The following is a 6,988-nucleotide window of genomic DNA, read 5'->3' as shown; positions in this document are numbered from 1 at the left end:
AGCTCTCCTACGCTCCTCGTTATGTGAGAAAACATGCACTCATCGCTACTCTTGGAATATGGCTATATGCACGCACATGGCTGGAGAAGCGTGCAATTAACTAACTGGCTGGTTCGTTTCTCCACAGTGGGAGCTCAACAACGCTTCAGCTAATACCTAGCTGAATGTCAACCCCATTGAATTCAGTGTTGACTCAAATTTCTCCTCTACGTCGCACAGAGAATTATGTGCCCGATTCCGCACTTGACGACAGTTCAGAGAAGAGTCCACGAAAACTTCGCTCTCGTCTTTCTCGTAGCCGAACTCTCTCCCCACTTGGGTTTTTTCGTTCTCCATGTCATGGCGTTTTTCGACCAACAGGAGCGTTCCTTTTATTTTGTGGAGACTCTCTCTGCCAATCGCAAGGGCCCTGACATTTAACTGCGTCGAAATCTCGGCACTTTCCTCTTTCCTAGTTCGTTTCACCAATCGGACGTTTTGCGCCCTCTCACATGTTTACCATTCGCTGTTCACGTTATCAACTGCATCACTGGTTTTGTTCATATCCTTTTGAAATTCCGAAACGCAGTTTTCTAAACCTTCTTTCTGTCCTACTTCTGGTGGCCCGTTACTTGCTATGCAGTATGTGTCACCTGCCCAGTCACTGACTCCCGCCGTGGGACGCTGCCCCTAAAGACTTTCTGTAGTGCCTCCCATGGTGCGGCCTCTGCGTCCGCCCGTGCTGCCTTCCACACAAAACGTTTCCTCCCGCTGCTTGTTTCACCTTCTGCCCATTGACATGCATTATATAGGAGCGGTGTGTTAAGACCGTCAATTGAGTGTCACCCCTTTTGCATTACATATTTATAGGCAAACCTGCTCATTACTGCCGAAGTAAATTAGATGTCATAATCACCTTCCCATTATGATGTATAAAACTCTTATGTAAGGTGCAAAATCGACCTTCACTTATTCTGCCATCTTACATACCCTGGCAACGGCCTTGCCTCAGTGGATACACCGGTTCCCGTGAGATCACCGAAGTTAAGCGCTGTCGGGCGTGGCTAGCACTTGGATGGGTGATCATCCAGGCCGCCATGCGCTGTTGTCATTTTTCGGGGTGCGCTCTGCCTCGTGATGCCAATTGAGGAGCTACTCGACCGAATAGTAGCGGCTCCAGTCAAAGAAAACCATCATAACGACCGGGAGAGCGGTGTACTGACCACACGCCCCTCCTAGCCGAATCCTCAACTGAGGATGACACGGCGGTCGGATGGTCCCGATGGGCCACTGGTTGCCTGAAGACGGAGTGCTTTACATACCCTCCTCGTTCTGTGTTCAGTTTTGCACTGGGTCAATCAATGGTTGAGAATTTGATTGAAGTCCGTGCAAAATTGTTTGCACCTGCTGACTGTAGCAACTGTCCTATTTAATGCCCAACTTCTTACTTTAATACTTTCTATACCTTAAACAGTGGTTCGATGTAGTCTCATTATTGTTCTATTTTACATTGTACTTGATTTTATGTTTACAGATTTGAGCCCTCAAGTGATGTTCTTTTTTCTTAAAATTTTAACATTATTTCTAATTTTCTGATTTTTGTACAATTTTATTTAATTAATCTAAGGTTTTTTCCTTCAGTATAGTTGTTTATATTTTACCTTTAATTTAAATTCGAACAATTTCAGCTTATCTATAAATTTGTGTAATCATTAAAAATTTTAACTTTGGGACTTATCTGTTTTTTGATTAAGTAATTTATGTTGAATGGTAATGGATATGCATTGCAGTTGAGGAAACCTTCATTTAACATTATCCTCCCCTTTTCTCCATATCTCCACCTTTGATATCAATCAAAAACTAAGAAAGTTTCATCTCTTATAATCAAGCTTTATGATTTATTTTAGACTCAACTGAATGATTTCCGTGGCATTACAGACTTAATCCTATTCATAAACAGGTTCATATTCCACAAAAATCTTAAATCTATGCAATATAACTTTATAAAAACGTTCAAATTTGACTTTTATAAACATATTTAATTTCTAATCGTACTAATGACTTTACAAAATTTAAACTGACGTTATGGAATACCTAAACCCATTCAAATTTATGTATCCTCTATTTTTGAAAAACGTGTCACACATTCGAATCTTTACCTGTCCAAAAATGTTAACGTCAGGTTTTCGTAATTTAAACGTGTTGAAAAATATGAAATACAAGGAAATATTATCGTTGTGTCAAGATAAAGTTTTAAACGCTTCACCAATCTGTTACTAACACATTAAAGTCTTCAAATGCAAATATTTTTAAACACAATCGCAAAAATTTTTCTTATTTCCGTTTGTTCGGATACTAGTCTGTCACAGAGAGTACTTTCTCTTACATCTTTAACATGGTTCATTGAAATCGTCAGTTTGATTTTCATGTGTTTTGACGTGCCTCTGTCGAACATGGAATGGCGATCGGCCGTGAGCCTCGCTGCATTTCCTCTGAGCGTGGAATGATGGTCAGCATGCACCTCACCGCGTCTTCACTGAGCATGTAAATACGGTTGGGAGAGACAAAGGTTTCTGAAGGTCTGAGCGTGTCATGAGTGCGCAGTTGCCTTTGTTCCATTTCGCATGTGTCTATGGCGACGTTGTATTGGAGATCTATTCTTGGCCGCATAAACTTTTCTTTATTTGACGAATATTCATGTCGGTCCATCATTGGTCTATTCGTCTCCAAGTTTTCATTTGAGTAGTCATCTTCCTTCTCCCGGTATGATATCTGAAGGAGTAGCAATTTGCCATAGCGAACAGCGGATATCTGCTCTGCCAGAACAGTTAAATGCAATAATGGTCTCGTATGGGAAGGGATTTGAAAAGGTTTCTTGATCTCTTCTGGTCCAGGCTCTTCTTTCTTCCAAATCTTCTGCATTGCATCTTCTTTTCTTGGTGCATCTTGCGTTCTTCGCATGCCTCTGTGGCCGAGCAGTTCTAGGCGCTCCAGTCTGGAACTGTGCTGCTGCTACGGTCGCAGGTTCGAATCCTGCCTCGGGCATGGATGTGTGTGATATCCTTAGGTTAGTTAGGTTCAAGTAATTCAAAGTCTAGGGAACTGATGACCTAGGATGTTATATCCCACAGTGCTTAGAGCCATTTGAACCATTTTTTGCTGTCGTCTCACTTGTGCCTTGGTTCTTCCCTGGACCAGGAGTTGAGATTGAAGACCTGTTGAACCTCATTATCGTTTAATCCATTCTTATGGCGTCTTCTTCGAGATTGTTGTGTAATCTTTTATTGTATTCGGTTGTTCATCTAGGTAGACTGGACAGCCTTTCATAGTTATCTTGCTTCGTCCCATGAGTATTCAGGGGTTGTTTCGCAGTAGTTGCATCCTGTATGGTCTGATAACAGTTTCAGCGATTCTGTACGTTGAGTTACAGAAACGCGTCTCTTCTTCATCCTGTGGTGCATTTAAACACCCGCTCTTCCTCGCTGTAATATGTCCGCCTTCGTTCCGGTTCGTTGGAAATCCATCATCTCTCCATATGCTGCTTTCAACAGTTCGCGATGGAAATGACAAGTATCTAACACTTTCGCAAAACCATTGTTATATCGCTTGTATGTGGATTTCGTATGAATAAAACTCACGTCAGGGTACATGTTGATTGTATCCAGAATGCGTTGTAGCTCTCCAAACTTTTCTCTCGGAGGGTTATCCTCTTGGACCATTGCATCCACCAAGGCCTCTTCTTTCGTCATCTCGTAAGGAGACGTACCAGGCACTCACACTCAGTGTCCCATCCACTCACGCCTAACCTCTCTCCTCAGTCCTGCCGTCGATCTGGCTGCAATGAGGTGCATCTCGTCTGCTGACTTCATACCTAATGCAATGTTTGTCCCTGATTTGCTCATCTTACTCCTCTTACAGCCTCACCTATTCTCTATTTCACATGATATCATTATCTATTTTATTCCTACCCTTACTGCCTTAAATTGCGTTACTACTTTACAAACATTAAAATTTTCTTACTAAACTTTACACAAGTTATCATTTCCTTTATAAAAATGTTTTTCTTATGACTGTCTTTATTTATTCATCTTTTCTCCCCATTTACTTGATTTTCTTAATTACAGGTCATTGTTTCCTCATCTTCATCACGATGGATAGTAAGAGTGAAATTGATGGTGAGGACAGTAAGTTGGTGAATTCCTTCCATTAGCTCGTTTTTGTTTTCTAACTACAAGTATGTATTGTTATTTTGAAAACTTAGCACCTTGACTCCGACTCCCACGTCTTTTCCTCTACAATCTCTTCTTTTTGGCATTAGCTGTAACAGAAGTTCAAAAAACAATAAATCTCCCGTTTTTTCCTTTCCTTTTCAAAAATGTTTTCTATTGTTCTATTGCATTGTTTTAAAGATTAAAATTTTTTTCTCAGTTCTACTTATGTGTTTCACCTTTTTCTCGATAGTAAACTTTTATCTTTCTTCCTTCCCCCATCACACTCTTCCTTATTGAAATCTTTTCTGGGTTAATCTTACTTCCGACTGTTTACCTCATACCACGAATTAACATGTTTCTTGTTTAGCTTAATAGTTCAATCCTCTTTCCTAATTATTACCCGCTAAAGACTTCTTATATTTATTTCCCTCGTATTTTTATTTGAATATCAGTTTGTGGTTCCCTCCACAAATCATATATGCTTTACATATTCCCCCGAAATATCTTCTGAATTATTTGTTCACCGTCCTCGACGAAACTAATTAGAAATGATTCCTACATATTTATTTATTTCCTTCCTACTTCTTTACTTCCTTCGTCCACAAAAATTAACTTCCTTCTCCTTTACACTACGTCTTAAGAGAGAATCTACTACTGTTTCTTCAAACTATCCACACGCTGATTTCTATCTTCCTCATTGTTTTTTACTCTTTCCCCGGAACATATTTCGTTTGTAGAAGAGTTACTTTAGTTGTTACTTTTCTGTCTTTGCTTCATAACTATATTTTACCTTCCTACGAAATTTTATTTATCTAACTGAGATAAGTACAAGTTAAAGGTTTTATCTGTGTATATTTTGTAATCTTTATTTAATCTCTAGATATTTAATACAACTACAGTCTGGTGTTGAGTTACTCTTTCTTCCTTTTGTTTACCCTTTATACAGTTTCAAATGACTCATATGATTTTCCTGTTTTTGGATTAATCAATTCGACAGCGTTATCATGTACTACTTTACTCACTTCCATGGAACTTTTGTGAGTAGTAATAACTTTTGGGTTTGGTGTTTTTTTCCTGCTAGAGAGATGGTGGGTTTTTACTAGTACCTTTTGTCCTACTGAAAATACTCGTGAGTTTGCCGTTCTGTCCGCTCAGTTTTTCACTTTAACGCCGCATTCTTCAAATTGCTCAGTGCTGATTTTATTATATGCTGATGTTGTACTTCAGATACTGGTGGCACTTCACTTCTAACATGTGTGTCACTATTGGTGTTCTCAGTGGTGCCCTATACTCTTGGCATGCTATTTTTCTCTCTACGTGTCGTATAAATGAGCTACATCTTTTACAATTTGGTCATCATCAGTTTTTGTACTACTGTCTATATTCACCGCTAATAACTCCTGTTCCTCATCATCGGTCGATTCGCAGTCAACTGAATCCCAGCATGCTGGTGTTTGTATCCGACCTACTTGAGAAACTTTCTGATCAAAACGAAGTATATTGACATGTTTAATTATATAATTACCTACATTTTTCGATTGAATCCCTTGTGACTGCTCTTTACACCGTTAATCTCTTCTGTTCTGTAATTTATCTGGGTATGGTTGCCTCAATTCTATTTCCTGTACAGGTTCATTTCGCGTGCTTTGTCCTGCTGAAGCTTGACTTTTCCTGTGTTGCTGCTTTCTGGTAACTTCATTTCCACCTGAGTAACTAAGATTTTGTTGTTGGGAACCTCTAAACCTTCCTGCCTCGTTTGCACCGAGATTATGTCTCAGATCGTAGTTGCCACCAAATCCTCTAGTGTAGTTCCGCGGCACAAAAAACCATAATTACTATTTGACCTCTGTGTTTCCTAAATCATAGTTAATATTGTTATCCCATGGGCGATTACCATTCTTTACGAAACGATTACCTCTTCTTATGGTATTATTGCCATTGTAACTATTACTAAAGCCTATTCCGTTGATATTATTCCCTCTACCATTGTTTTCTCACTGTGCGTTGTTTATTCGCGTCATCTTCACTGAAGATGAATTCAAGTTCTCCTAACATGGCTTTAAATGCTTGCATATTATCTCCTGCTCTGCCAACCAATGACTGTTGAAACGTAACAGTAACTTCATTGAGCACATATGTATTGTTTCCCATCACTGTAAGGATTATCTAAACACTGATTCTTTTTTGTCATTTCTCCGAAAAATCTGACTGGTTTCTTGTCTCCTGAATTTTCGAACAACTCTTTCTGTAACAATTCATACTTTATTCTATTTTGGGTTTCCGTGGACCAGTATCGCTTCAAGAATGCGGACTTAAATTGCTCATACGATTGACAGTTTGCAGCTACTCTTTCCATGGTTTCCGCTATTGCGCCTTACATAAGCCCACAAATGATGTCAAGTATATTTCTAAGTGGCCAATGCTCTGGTAAACCGATCTAGAATTGATTTATAAATGTGCATGGGTGTAAGCCGTTCCCGCTATCTTTGTAATGTTGGCATTTTCTGACTGTCAAATTTTTCTTTTCCACCGTACAGCGTTTGTGTTTTCTCAACATTATCCGTTCCCTTCAACTGTATTATGTTTTCTCGTGTTCGTTGTACAACGTTTGGAACCTGAGATGACAGATTTACGTCCCATCTAGTATCGTATCTACGCAGTGGTGTGCAGTTATCTAAATTGTGCCAGTCCGCGTGTATCGGGCTGAAAGATTCGGGTATATTTCCCGTTACTGGACAAGTGTTTGGTCCTCCTATTTGATTCATAACCTGTTGTACAACTTGGAAATTGAGCAATGG

At 39.5% G+C, this 6,988-nt stretch overlaps 1 pseudogene; it reads left to right on the top strand.

The window, feature by feature from the left end:
• The first annotated feature begins 972 nt into the window (after positions 1–972).
• LOC124790694 lies at positions 973–1,090 on the top strand (annotated as a pseudogene).
• Positions 1,091–6,988: the final 5,898 nt, after the last annotated feature.

This window comes from Schistocerca piceifrons, chromosome 3, assembly GCF_021461385.2.
Source record: "Schistocerca piceifrons isolate TAMUIC-IGC-003096 chromosome 3, iqSchPice1.1, whole genome shotgun sequence".
In the NCBI taxonomy this organism is placed as follows: Eukaryota; Metazoa; Arthropoda; class Insecta; order Orthoptera; family Acrididae; genus Schistocerca; species Schistocerca piceifrons.
Note: the sequence above shows the minus strand (reverse complement) of the source record. Positions and strands in the feature narration are given on the sequence as shown.